We start from the raw sequence: 14,205 nt of genomic DNA, 5'->3' as shown, positions 1-14,205 counted from the left end.
GGTTGTTGCATTCAAACCTACAGACTAGTAGAATGTTTCGCTATTCGAAAATGTTGGCACACAAAACAACAAAATATATTTTTTAATGTTAGAAATAATTTATATTTCTTTAAATGGACACATTTTTGCTCTGCAGCTTCTTCAGGAGTGTCCTGCTAGTACTCAAACTGTAACTCACAGTATAAAGCTTCAAATCGTTTTAATACTAAATTATAATGGAATCTACATCGTGTATTTCTAGAGTATGCGTTTGAAGTATTAAGTAGTAAAGGTGATAATAAAATAATTGTATTATTGAAATAAAAAATTGCTATCTGTAGTAAACAAACGTTTTATCCAAAGTATATATTGAAATAACAAATAAAATAAAATAATATGTTTCATACCTTACCTCTATTCGTCTGTTATCGTTGTTCGATAAGAAGAACTTCTTTAAAATTTCTTTCAGTGTACTTAATGGCTTTAGTAATAATTTGTATGGGGAATAGTAGTTTCAAGTCAGGTATTATTTTTCCAAGAAGAGTAAAATTATCTGAAACTGTACTTCTTTCGTGTTGACCAGGCATGGCCAAGTGGATTATGGCGTTCGACTCGTAGCCTAAGGGTCGCGGGTTCGAATTCCCGTCACACTATACATGCTCGCCTTTCAGCCGTGGGAGCGTTATAATGTGAAAATCAATCCCACTATACGTTGGTAAAAGAGTAGTCCAAGAGTTGGCGGTCGGTGGTGATGACTAGCTGCCTTCCCTCTAGTACACCACTAAATTAGGGACGGCTAACGCTGATAGCCCTCGAGTAGCTTTGCGCGAAATTCTAAAAACAAACAATAAAAAAATCTTTCATGTTGCTTATAAAGATAGTCAGTATATTCTCATATCCCTGTGTGTAGGGTTCTTCCGGTTTCCTCACTGTACGTATGATGGCAGATGATACATGCAAGCTGGTAAACAACGTTGGATACAACACACCTATCTTTATATTATTAATACATTTATCTAAGACAGGGCCCGTCATGGCCAGATGATTAAAGCGTTCCATTCGTAATCTAAAAGTCGCAGTTTCGAATCTCCGTCGCACCAAATATGCTCGCCTTTTCAGCCGTGGGGGTGTTATAAAGTGACGGTCAATCCCACTATTCGTTGGTAAGAAGAATTGGCGATGGGTGGTTAAGACAAACTGCCTTCCCTCTAGTCTTACAATGCTAAATTAGGGACGGCTAGTGCAAATAGCCCTCGAGTAGCTTTGCACGAAATCCAAAAACAAAATATAAGACAGCTTTATTACACTGGAAGGCAGTGTATCGAGAACTTGAAAGATGGCTTTTTAGGGTTGGACCTGGTTGTTCTATAACTTTAATCGTTAGTTCAGATTTCCTTATTATATTCTAAATCTCTTGGAGATAATTTCATGATTAGAGGTAACATAGACGTAATATTCTCTGTTAACTTTGGATTTTTTCTTCCTTGTTTTTTGGTGTTTTTTTCATATTGGAAGTGCGATGTTGATTTATGTACATCAACAAGTCTTTGAGAATTTGTTTAATGTTAAAAAAATGGATATTCGATTGCTGATCTGCCATCATACATTGATTGGAAAAAAATAATTCTACACACAAGGATAGGAGAACACACTGACTCCATTATAAACAACCAAATGGAAGAAGCGCAGTGTTAATTAATCACGGACAAATGACATCTGACTTGAAACTACAATTTTCTGTGCAAGTCCTTACCAAAGCCACCAAGCACATTGATAGAAAATCTAAGGAAGGTATCTTCATTAAACAATAATGATCACAGACGAATAGTGACAAATGACGGTGACCATAATCTTACTCGTTATTTTTTCATCTTACCTTTTGGTTATTTCAATTTGTAACTTTGATAGTCATTTGTTTACTACAGATAGCAGTTTAGTAATTCAACAATGCAAAGCTTATTGTTGGAAGGATTGTAATACACAAACTCGAAATTGACACTATAAAGCTTCAAACGGTTTAAATAAATGATATCTATAGAGTGTATTACAAGAGTGTGCGTTTGATATATTAGTGGAACGCTCCTGAACAAACTGTAAAACAAAACGTTGGACGTCTAATCAAAGAATACAAAATTTTGTGTTATAAGGACGTTTATTTCTAGTATTACAATGTCTTCTCTACACCAATGTGCATACCAGGAATTAAATAACAAGGTATGCTTATTTCCGCAATATAAACAACAATTTTAAAACGGAATAAGTGCAATGTTAAATAATATATAGCAATAAAAATTTGTTCTAAATTGTACGAATGTAAAAAGATCAGAAATTAACGAGCATATGGAAATGTGAGAAAAATCTGTATTGCCCATTACTTCATTCAAACACTCATGGGGTAGGGAGCTGCATGGCCAAATGGTTAGAGTGTTCCATTCGTAATCTAAAGGTCGCAGTTTCGAATCTCCGTCGCACTAAACATTCTCGTCCTTTCAGCCGTTGGGATGTTATATTGTGAAGGTCTATCCTACCATTCGTTGGTAAAAGAGCAGCCCAAAAGTTAGCAGTGGGTGGTGATGACTAGCTGCCTTCCATCTAGTCTTACCCTGCTAAATTAGGGACGGCTAAGGTTGATAGCTCTCGTGTAGCTTTGCGTGAAATTAGAAAAAAGAACTCTCACGTGGTGTTTGTTTGTTTGTTTGTTTGTTTTATGGTAAAAACATCCACAATAATACATGACTACAATCACAATTATCAGACAATGAATTTTCTTGTTTTGTTAGCTAACGCGTTTTCCACTACAACTTTGCGTTAAAGTTGTACTAGTTGACAGGATATAAAGCTGCACCCTAAAGGCTCGGCAGCAAACTTTAAGACTTATACGCTAAAACTTGTATTTCGATTCCAACTAGCCCATTGTGCTTAAAGAGCAAAACAAAAGATGTATATATATATACGTATGTATATATATGTATACGTATTTATTTATGTGCAGTATATTGTTATACACTCCACTTGTATTAGGTCACTGATTACACTATGTTACAAAATTTTTACTTTTTCTTGTTACTGGACATGAAGTGTTATGGCCCAATTCCTTATGCATAAAGTAAATGGAAAAAAAAGACCTATTTTTCTCTTCAAACTTTGCTTTTGTGACCTGGGTGATGAAATTTTCGAATTTACTCATTTTCCAGAACATTCCAGGTAGATTCATTCCTGAGTAGCTGATAGAGAATTTTCAAGGGTTTTCAAGAACTTTCTAAAATGTTGTAGAACTTACAAGAATTTTCTAGAATATTGTAGATCTTACGAGAATTTTCAAGAACCTTTTTAGAATTTTCTAGAACTTTCCATAGTAATATATATACAGGGGTTCAACATTCACTTTAGTTCTAGCTGCCTAAGTGAACACATAGACCTATCTGATTTTATCAGAGGTGACATCAAGAAGCTGCAAGCATTCTCCAGACGTATTCTGCTATGAATGTGACAAAGTTATCAAAACAAGAGCGAAAAAGTACTCTGTGACAGCATCTGCTAAAATGTATGAAGCCTATAAGGCATATTTTGGCATGCCTGGCGGGGATCAAAACTGGGCCTTTAAGGAGGCTTTACCAAGTTTCCCTGTTATCTTTGCCTTTGGGACAACAGGGACACCGCAGCACACTACAACAGAAGCACTGGCCAAAACGGACCAAGTTCTCTGTGGAGAGGCACAATGTCAACTGTAAGCTACTAATGGACCGCCAGAAGGTGTTGTTCCCACCATTGCACATAAAATTGGGTCTTATGAAACAGTTTGTCACAGCTCTTGATAAGGAATCTGTAGACTTCAAGTACCTTCGAGACTTCTTCCTTAAGCTGTCTGAGACAAAGGTCAAAGCTGGTGTTTTCGTTGGTCAACGAATAAAGAAGATCCTGGAATGCACAGAATTCCCCAAGAAGCTCATTAGGGAAGAAAAAAAAATATCCTGATTGTGATCTCTGAAAAACATGCTTGGCAGTTCAAAATTCCTGTTACTTTAAAAGATGTGCTGCTACTTTCTTCATTCTTTTAAGTATAGTTTCTAACAAACTAAAACAATGTTATATTCATGCTAACAATGAATCTCTGAGTTAACCAGACCACATACGATATTTCACCTCCGAGAGGCACATAACAGATATTTTTCAACTATCTTACAAATATTTCACAATATGCACTGTCGCATAGGAAATCTAACAGTGTTCGTCCACTCCAAGAGTAAAAATAATTGGAAAAGATACAGTAATTTTGTAGAAAAGTATTTTACTAAATTTTTTCTGAGGTAATGGCGCTTTTGCAATACAACAAGGTTGTTAATAATGGTTAATTTTAAAGAAAAAATATAGATCTTGAAATACACATACAAGATAGCTAAATTAAAATGAAAATGTAATCGCAATAATAGTTTGTTTGGAATTTCGCACAAAGCTACTCGAGGGCTATCTGTGCTACCCGTCCCTAATTTAGCATCTAGTCATCACCACCCACCGCCAACTCTTGGGCTACTCTTTTACCAACGAATAGTGGGATTGACCGTCACATTATACGCCCCCACGGCTGGGAGGGCGAGAATGTTTAGCGCGACGCGGTCGCGAACCCGCGACCCTCGGATTACGAGTCGCACACCTTACGCACTTCGCCATGCCGGGCCCGCAATAATAGTAAACAAACAAGCTCAAGGTTTGAAATACAGTGTTGACATTATTTCCTCAAGCTACAAATCCCTATTTGCACTTTAATTTATGACCAAAAAGTAAACAATTCGTTCAGTTGACTCAGAGATTCGTTAGGAGTAAAACTCCTTATATCATATTTTATACTATCTTATTTCATATTTTATAACGTACTTTTATTATTTATCAGGGGGTAAAGTCAGGAGACAACTATAACGTCAAGTTTAATGTGACATTCACTGGAGGTAATTGCTTCCAGGTACATTTCAATAGTTTTTCTTCTTCATGAAAGGTAATAAATCTAAATCCATATAAATCATCAGTTAATTAATAAAAATGGAATATAAGTTGCATAATAGCTTTTAATAACTTTTGACTGAAGTATGATTACGAGAAACGAAAAACAAATTGCAGTGTGCTGTTGTTAAACATACAGTGCACAACATCAAATATACGACCCAAGTGTAATTAGTATAATTTCTGGTTTAAACGTTTCAGTTGTCATTTTGATTTACAATCAATTTATATGTATTTAAACATAAATATATATTTTACGTAACATATTAGTTACTTTATCATTATCACCATGTATTAATGTGAAATCAGAAAAAAAAAGATAGTTTCGTTTGTTTTTGAAATTCGCGCAAAGCTACACGAGAGCTATCTGCGCTTGTTTGTTTGTTTTTTGAATTTTGCGCAAAGCTTCTCAAGGGCTATCTGCGCTAGTCGTTCCTAATTTAGCAGAGTAGCACTAGAAAGAAGGCAGCTAGTCATCACCACCCACTGCCAACTCTTGGGCTACTCTTTTACCAACGAATAGTGAGATTGACCGTCACATTATAACGCCCCCACAGCTGAAAGGGCGAGCATATTTGGTGCAACGGGGATTCAAACCCGCGAACCCTCGGATTATGAATCAAGTGCCTTAACCACCTGGCTATGAGGGGCCAAAAATGGTTAAATGTTTTTCTTATATTTGTATGCGTGTAAAATATATTTTTGTGATATTCGCCTATTTTTTCGAAATTAAAGATTTTGAATTAAATAGAAAATATTTATTATTTAATTTTTTACACTTTTCATCGCTATGATTTGTATTTTTCAATGTATATATATATATAGAGAGAGAGAGAAAAGTGGCAAATGGGAAACTTTTAAGAAATTGTTGCCACCAATGGAACGACGGAATTACAAGGTAAAAATGACAATATATGTTAATGGAAATACTGAACTGGAAAAAAATAATGATTTAATATATATATTAAGCTTATATATAGTCCAGCATAAATAATTTAATGCAATATGAAGTGTGATAAAGTAGATAAACCTCTGAAAATTTAGTTCCTTAAAATATAAAGAAATCTTAAAGTGTGTTTATTATAAATGAAATCACAATTTTAAATAATATCGCAGATTCGCTACAATTAAGTCTGTTTTGAACTTGTATAATTACATAAAAAAGAAATATTGTTGCAATCATTGTATTATTCTACTTTTAAATATTAACATCATTTTTTAATTCTTCTTTATAAAAAGTATGTGTCTAGTATTTTAGTTGTGTGTTATATTTTGCCGAAAATAAAATATGTGCATTCAGTGATTCTTACCATCGTAATATTATTCAGTTATTCATAATTAAACTGTAATTCCTGTCGAAATAAACTGCTATTGGAGTTTAGACTTTTTTTGTTCTAACATTTTATTTTGAAACTAATGAGTTTCTTTCTAATAGGGAGAATTGGGACAAAACCCAATTAAACAATGACCATGATGGATAAAAGTACAAGTTTGTTGAATATAAACTTTAATTAAATCTGAATTTAGTAAAGGTAAAATCAAACTAAAGGCAAAGTAAAACTGTATTAAAAACTTTAGTTGAATGTTAATTGAAAGTGGAATTGAAATCAAATAAACCATATCATTCACAGCTGTAAAAGTAAACTAGCGATGGAAAATTGCATCACCGTTTACAAGCAGGCCACTCTTCTAATGTTGAAAAATAAAGTATTCCTTAAGTAAAACAAAACTACTCTGGCCATTTTTATGTTTCTCTCTAATTTGTCTAAGAACAAGCAGAACTTCAGATATTAAGTTGTATCTCTTATGTGACAGTTGTAAAACAGCATTACAATGTTAGCCATCATTACATCTATCAATGTATTAAGTTATATTTCAATCCAGTATCCCGGTAATATCTTAATATAATACAGAAGTAACAGTGATGACATAATCTACCATAAACAAGACACAAAAAAAGAAATAAAATTTATAGGTAATAAATTACGCGTGTATACAAAAATATATTAACATACAACATATTAAAATACACATTTACAACTTTTGTAACATTTTTGGTAACTGATTTTTCTATCAGTAAACCAACCCTTGGGTCTCTGCAACAATCATCATACTAGAAATAATCAAGGACATCACTTTTGAGGAGGTAACAAATGACAGTTTTGTGAAACATTTTTATACAGACGGGATTAATACATATACGCAAAGCACGCCATAACGTAGGGACCCTAATTGAAGTGATAGGGGCATGTGGGGTCAGCCTTCTTTGCCATTTCCATGCTTTTGTGCACTGGTGCTCCTAGAAGTGATCCCATATTTTATCCTAATTTCATTTACTTCTTGTAGTTCCTCTACCTGGCAGTGAAAATATTTATGGGACAGTCGCTTTTCTGCTGTTGTAGTTTCACTTTCTTTGTTCATGTATTTGAAGTTCGTGTCATAATTTAAAGATGAAGCTTTCAGGTCTCAGAACGTTTGCCAATTTTTCACAAGAATTTCAGTTATCCAAAGGAATTCTTCAGTTTAATCGCTTTTTGACTTGTTAGACTTCAAACCTCTAAAAGATGCTAGTTGAATGACCAGAGAAAACACAGTAACAAAGAACATAACACCCAGGTTGCCACGTTTTTGAAATTTCCCCAGCAATATCATTAAAGAAATAGTGCATTCATAACGTTAGGTGGCATTATATCAGTAGTGACTGTACTGAAAGTAGATGCTAAATGTTCTATGCTAATTTACGCTGGTACCTGGTTTTCACTTATAAGTGATGACTCAACGAACAAAAATACTCAACTTGTTATGTTATTTGGGAAAATGTCTCTCAAAACATTCTCACAGTGCTTGAAAGATATGAAATTTATCTTGTGCTAAGAGAGACTGTTATATTGTTATAGCATCATCTCTTTGTAGCTGGGTGTGGCCAGCTGAGTGTGCTGAGACTGTCAATATTTAGGTTCGTGTGTTATACACCCTGTTTTTGTAAAATTATGCTCTGCACTTTGGGACCATGGGTACACTATAAGGGTAAGGGTCAAATCATACTATTCGTACAGAGTAACTAAGAGGTGATGGTGAATGGCTATGAGAAAATATCCCTTGCATATAAATTATAAAAACAAAACAAATGAAATGAAAGTTTAACGTTATATGTGTGATTCAATTAAAATAAATACTTATGGTCTTCTTGAAATAAATATGCTGCAATTTACCACATGTAACAGAATCTACAGAGGAAATGGAGGCTCACACACTAAAGTTATTTCTTCACAACTCCGTCTCAACCTACTTCTACGTTGAGCTAAAACTCATACGTCAGTATCACTAACTGCCAAAAAAACATATTGTAAGACAGTTAAACTGAGGTCTGTATCACTAGTTAGGAATCCAGGTAAACTGAAATATAAAGAAAATATAAATAGTAGCATATATCAGAAAGTAAAATGGTTTACAGCCTCAAGGCTACATAATGAATTTTTTGACTTAATAGTACACGTAATACTTGTGTTGATGATAGTAAATATATTGAGAATGATGATTCAAATAAAGAAGCTAAACTAATTAAAAGAGGCCAACATTCTAAACCAAGTGCAACACGTCTCTGCTGTGTAATCCAAACATGGCCAATTTTGGCATTAGAAAAAAAAAAACGTGGAAAACACAGAAAAGTGAACAAGTTCAACATTTGTGTTTGTTAATGTGTGTTGCCTGTAGAAAAGTATATTTGTACAACATTTCACTTGAGGTCCATACAAGGCTAAGTAATTGACCAAAATCCCTAAAATTATGAATTTATTTAATCATTTGATCCCTCTCTCTAGTAAAAACATAAAAAATGGGTATATCCAAGAGTCTTGTATGTATATTTATGGTGCCTGTGAAAAAGTATCTTTGTAGCAAATCCCATGTAACCTGGCCGAAATACAAAAGATTAATTGTTAAAAACTGAAATTATTATTTATGTGGCCTTTTACCTGATAAATAAACTCAAAACGGACAAATCCAACTTTTTTATATGTAAATGTGTTGGGTGTATGAAAACGTATATTTGTGCCAATTTTCATGCTGTTGTTGTAAATATGATTGCACGGGAGTACATTATATAAATTTTTTAGTTGTTTCATTTTTAATCCTTTAAAATACATAAAAAGGAGTCTGGACGTATTGAACCGAGATAAAACTATCAAAGGTCATGTAATTCTGCCAAGAAATGAAGGAATGACAGTTGATTGAAAAGTGTTTGGAAAAAGAAGAAACAATAGAAGAGTATATTTCCCTTCAAAGACATAAATAGCAACTGAGACTAGTGTATCAAGTCTTCTCAGAGACATTAATACTCAGTTTATATGCTAAAGTATCCAAACATGGTATGTTCATATAATTTATTCCTACTAGGTTCAATATAGAAAGAGAAATCCATGGGAAATTTCAGGTTACCACTGAAGCTAAGATTAAATGTTTAGTACTTCTAAAAGTTACTAGTAGAACTTGTAGAACTAAAAAACCTAATATGTATGTATACAGTTATCATTGTTAAAAGAGCCCCAAATAACAGAACTGTTCCCCTATGAATAATGAATGTGAAAAAAATCAAAGTTGTATATTACCAAAGTAAGGCTAGTGAAATGGAAAAAGCTACCACCAATAAATTTTGATATGACAGAGGAATATGTGAACCATAGGAGAAGTAAAATAAAGAAAAGTGAACCAAAGTTGCTGAACTTTGTTAAAAACTAAAGAAATATACTTTTAATTGAAGATGAAAAATGACTGCACAACTTAAGCATAGAGTATGTTAGTGCACAGGTAAAATATAGAATCTCAGAGAAACATAAAATATAATTATTGTTAGTTGGTTGATTGTTTTTAGTGCAAAGCCACATAATGGGCTGTCTGCTTTCTGGTCAAAGCAAGAATCAAATTCTGGATTTTAGCATGGTAAATTCAGAAACTTAATGTTAGCCCATCAAGCAATAGAATATAATTAAAAATATATATCAAGGAATACACAAATAAAGTGTTATAGAAGATAGTTATAACACTTATGTTGACTGTCATATTGGTGCTTAAGAGGTGCAAGTTGTAGCATTAAATATGGAAATCTTAACTCAGTTGTGAAAGAAAAATCATCGATCTCTATCGAATGTCAAAAATCTTCAGAAAAATTAGAACAAAACAAATACTTTTCATCACTAGATTTACAAAATAGTTATTATATGTAAGAAGAGATAAAGGATAAAGAGCGCGTGTGTTTATCTTACAGCAAAGCCATATCGAGCTATCTGCTGAGCCAACCAAGGAGAATCGAACATCTGATTTTAGCATTGTAAATCCGTAAACATACCGCTGTTCGAGGGGGGAGCGTGATAAAGAGAAAAATCTTTCAATTTAATAGAATGTAATTTGGGTTTTACAGAAACTCACGGACATAGTTCTTTCCAGTGTATAGGACTGTTAATGTTTCTGTTATTAGACAAAATAATTATTTTTTCAGTGAGTTCTGAAGGACCTGTAGAATGTTTGTGTCATGTCTTTAAGAGTTTATATAAGGTATAATTAAAATCAATAATTTGTATAACATACCCGTAAATATTATTGCAACTGTTATAAGTGTAGGTAATTATGTCACGCATTAGGTTGGTTGGCTGGTTGATTTAGTGTTTTATGGCACAAAGCAGCTAATCTAAGAACTATATAAATACAACCTGGAACTGCCTAACATCCAATATATGAATGTATTAGGAAAACAAATATAACTGGACACCTGATACTACTAGTGACCTACTTACTTACTTATTGTTAGTCATGACATGGCCAGGGGGTTAAGGTACTTGGCTCGTAATCTGAGATCGCGGGTTCAAATCCCCGTCACACTAAACATGTTCGCCCTTTCAGCTGTGGGGGCGTTGTGAAGTTACGATCAATCGCACTATTAGTTGGTAAAAGAGTAGCCCAAGATTTGGCGGTAGGTGGTGATGACTAGTTGTCTTCCCTCTAGTCTTACACTGCTAAATTAGGGACGGCTAGTGCAGATAGCTCTTAAGTAGATTTGCGCGAAATTCAAAACAAACAAACAAACAGATTTCTGATCAATACAAATCAGCACCTAAAGCTAACCCAGTTATTAATATGGCTACTTATTATACCTCTCTGTCTTAGGAGTACACAGTATCATAAAATAAAATCTTAGAATTAGGATGTTTTGACTAAACAGTTGGGTAACTGGGCCGAGGTCATCACTTTTCTTCGAACAACACTGGGTCAGGCTGATAAATGAATTGATATAATTCTGGGCACTAATTCTAACATTTAAATAATGTACTGCCAATTACTCTCGCTTAAATGTTTTATATCGACACTTGTCAATAAGCTACATCTGGGTACCTATCGTTAACAATAAATTATAATTTGTGCACAATATAAGTTATATGTCTAAACTAATCGAATAATAAATTTACTCCCACCTGCACAACAGCTTAAATTACTGAATTTCGAAAGATTTCAATCCAAATTACTTACTTAGGTGAATCTACAAGAGCAAAGCAATACAATCCCTGCGCTCGTATAGCAAAAATGAGTGCTCAACTCAACAAAGAAAGCTGTGTGAACCTGTATGTAATTATGCACAACGTAGAATAGAACGCTATAATCACCACATTTGTGTCGTAAATGTATCATATAGAGCCATTAAAGGAATCTTTTCCATATAATAGCATTGTAAATGTATTATTACAGAATATAACAGTTTAATTCATACTAAAGGTGAATTCGTGCTTGTCGTACGGATTTTTTTTTTTCGGTTATGGTGTCTTGTATTTGAATACACAAAGTTTATAAAATGTAAGCCAGTGCTCTGTATTTAAAGTACTTAATACAGTTAAGTGACTTTATTAGATTACTAACGTACGAGGTTAGGTACGTAGATTTCTGACTGTGAGATTAAACCTATTCCAACAGACGTGATACCCACCAAACTTCTCTTGTATTAGAGACACTTTGAGTCAACTGATCCGGTCAAAAATCACAAACCAATCGACTTACCCGGTAAGAGACACTAGTTAAAACGATGGTTTCAAAACCTGGATATTGGGGGAAAATATTACAATTCAACAGGGTGACTGTATCAGTACTTTAAGTATCTATAAATAAAACATTAGCATATAAACACTACAGTCTGAGATAGGGCTCTGACGGATTGCAAATCTATTACCTAAATAACTTTTCTTTTGCAATACATAGTAATATGTATACCACCTCTCCTTACGCATATGGGAAAGTTGTACGTATCTTCCTGCTCCTAGTTTCATTTTTGCATAGTTTAATGAAGTTTTAAAAGCTCCTTTAATTATACAGATAGTTCTATGGCAGTTGTATCAAAAACAGATTCAGTTGGTATAATCCATTAGACGTGTAGTAATTCTAAATAACACAAACTGTTATGAAATCTGAATAATGTATAAGAATGTTAAACACTATAACTGATATTGCCAGTGCTGGTGAGTTCTTTCGCTAAATATATTATACTACAGACATCGTAGTGGTTCAGACGCTATTCATGAACAACTTTTATGGTGTGAACTATGTTAAGTTGGTGATATGTAATTTTGATAAAATTATGGTGAAGATTAATAGCACAACCCCATTATTGTTGTTTTTAAATTTCGCACAAAGCTACTCGAGGGCTGTCTGTGCTAGCCGTCCCTAATTTAGCAGTGTAAAACTAGAGGGAAGGCAGCTAGTCATCACCACCCACCTCTAACTTTTGGGCTACTTTTTTTACCACGACCCTACAGCTGAAAGGGCGAGCATGTTTGGCGCGACGGGGATGCGAACCCGCGACCCTCAGATTACGAGTCGCACGCCTTAACACGCTTGGCGATGCCGGGCCTAAAACCATTATTGACTTTAGCATCAATTATTTATTTTTATTTGAACTAACTTTACTTATCATTCAGCAAACCAGGAAACCAGTCTAACTGTTTATTCACGCAACAGAACATAAAGCGGTGTAATCGCTCTAACTGTATTGTATCAGGCTGTTGCGTATAAAACGTCGGATGTTTAAATGAAAATGTGAAATAAGTACATCTTTTCGTTGTTCAATTTATTTAACCAAAATTAATTCCTTCAGACACAATGCACTTTGGCCAAAGAGTTATAAGTTTATAAATGCCACCTTTAAAAAAACGGATGCCCTTTGTTGCAATCAAGTCTTCGAAGGCACTTTCAGTTGATCTTTACAAACGTATTTTGTTCCTGTATAAAATGTTTATAAAAGTGATAATGTGTTGTATAAAGTATAAAGTTTTATACTGAAGTTTATTTAGTTTTTGCACAGTAACGAGTGAGACATGAGTCCGGATATTGTCATGAAGCATTATGAGTTCACTGCGACTGACTATTGCTGAATGTTTTCGTGATAATTTTTGATGTATTTCAAGTTTACAACAATATTTCTCTGCTGTAATTGTTTCTCCTGGCTTTAATAATAAATAGTGAACCACAGTTACTAATGACCACCAGACAATGAACAAAATAGCTGGTTTTAGTGCTCCTCCATAGTTACTGTCCGGATCTTCATCGACTGTCGAAAAGAATCAAATAGAATCAACAGGTGATAATTCTATGAAAAACACAGGCCATTTTGGTTACGAAAAGGAATGAGGAACAAATTTTAACTCGTCATGTTTGATAGTTTTCAGTCAATTTGTGTAGTACCCATTTATCGAGCTTTTTCACCTTATTGATTGTTTCAAAATGTTGGAAAACGATTGAAAAATGAAGATCAAGTTTGTCGGCAAGATACTCTTACGGTATCTGTTTTAACTAAGGCCTTCAATTTTTCCTCATTAATTGCTGTCTGAGGGCGACCCTGTGGTTCATTTTCAATGCTTGTGTTACCAGAGTAAAATCACTAAACCAATGCTGTGCTGTGCGCTCATTAGCTATGCAATCACCAAATGCATGATGGATATTACCAGCTGCTCACCAAGCTTAAACTCACACCAGAAAATTACAATAATATCAATTTTATCTAGAGTAACAAAAATCGAAATAAATGTGATTTAGTTTCTGAAGTAAGAAAAATAAAGTGAGTTTGAAATGAACCCGACAATATACTGTATTATTCTAATAACTTTACGATAATGATTCACTTTCAGCGACTAAAAATCGAATTTAAAATCTGCACATGAAAATCCGACATTTCATACGATATGACTGAACCCAATA

The sequence above is a fragment of the Tachypleus tridentatus genome, chromosome 10 (assembly GCF_004210375.1).
Source record: "Tachypleus tridentatus isolate NWPU-2018 chromosome 10, ASM421037v1, whole genome shotgun sequence".
Lineage (NCBI taxonomy): Eukaryota > Metazoa > Arthropoda > Merostomata > Xiphosura > Limulidae > Tachypleus > Tachypleus tridentatus.
This window is presented reverse-complemented; position numbering follows the sequence as displayed.